The sequence below is a fragment of the Ursus maritimus genome, unplaced genomic scaffold, assembly GCF_017311325.1.
Source record: "Ursus maritimus isolate PB19 unplaced genomic scaffold, ASM1731132v1 scaffold_22, whole genome shotgun sequence".
In the NCBI taxonomy this organism is placed as follows: domain Eukaryota; kingdom Metazoa; phylum Chordata; class Mammalia; order Carnivora; family Ursidae; genus Ursus; species Ursus maritimus.
The window spans coordinates 46,625,842-46,626,827 of record NW_024424675.1 but is presented as its reverse complement, the minus strand read 5'-3'; the positions used below and the strand labels follow the sequence as shown (position 1 = coordinate 46,626,827).

Sequence of the window (986 nt, the reverse complement as noted above, 5' to 3'; positions counted from 1 at the left end):
GAGTCATGGTGCGACGGGCCTCTGCAGACCTGTCTGCGACGCCCAGAACCCACAGGAGGTGTCCCCTCACTACGGGACCGAGCAGGTGACGTCTGTCTCGTCAGAGCATCACACTCACCGCGTTATGTTCCCTCCCTCGGGCCTTTAACAAACGCATCAGTGTTGACGAGAGATTTGCAAACGGAAGGAGAGCGCCGCGGCCGCCCGCCGCACAGGCTCGCGGCAGTTGGCGCGTTACTCGCGGTGCTAGAGCACGGACCCCATGGCTTCCACCCGACTTACTGATGTCAGGGCGCGTGCGGTGTGTCCCCCCCAGCCCTGTGGCGGGGAACTGGGGTGTTGTAAAGTGTCCACAGAACCACGTCACAGGCATGCCTGGTGTGCCCCCCACCCCCGGCACCCAGCACAGGAAGCCACACGCCCCGTCCCCAGACTCCCCCCGGCTCTAACAGCCGCTACGTCAGCCTGTCCCGGAGCTCGTCACTGGAACGCACAGGCCAGTGGGTGCTGATGCCAGGTCGAGACGGGTTTTTGCTGTCGCTGTGGCCACGCGGCCTTCTGGGTCTTCCCGAGGGGCGTTTCCAGACGGCTTTGATGCCTTGTGTTCTGTCCCGGCCACACGCGCACCTACGTCGTGCCGGATGACACAGGGCAGAGGAGCCCGCTCGGGAGCCCACACCGCTCAGGGCCCGTCCGTGCCAGCTCCCTGTAGCTGAGGGGGAGGCTGGGGGCCAGCGTGCCGTCGAGTCCCTGCAGGGAGCGACAGGGTGGGTGGCGGCGAGGAGAGCTGCGACGGGCAGCCAGAGGAGGCAGGGACTCGGTGCAAAGAGGGGGACGCAGGTTGGATGTGGGGTGTGGGAGGGGCCCCCCGCCTGCGTTTCCCCGTCCACGCCTGGTCCTCTCTCTGCAGCACAGTGTCACACTGGTGCCCGTGGAGACATTCAGCTTGGAGTTCGTGGAGCCCCGGGTCCACTGTGTCAGCAGTC

General features: G+C 66.2%; 1 protein-coding gene across 1 annotated transcript in view; it reads left to right on the top strand.

Moving 5' to 3' along the window:
- Nucleotides 1-986, top strand: part of LOC103660581 (laminin subunit alpha-5) — a 56,249-nt gene that overhangs the window by 33,923 nt on the left and 21,340 nt on the right. The window lies entirely within an intron of this gene.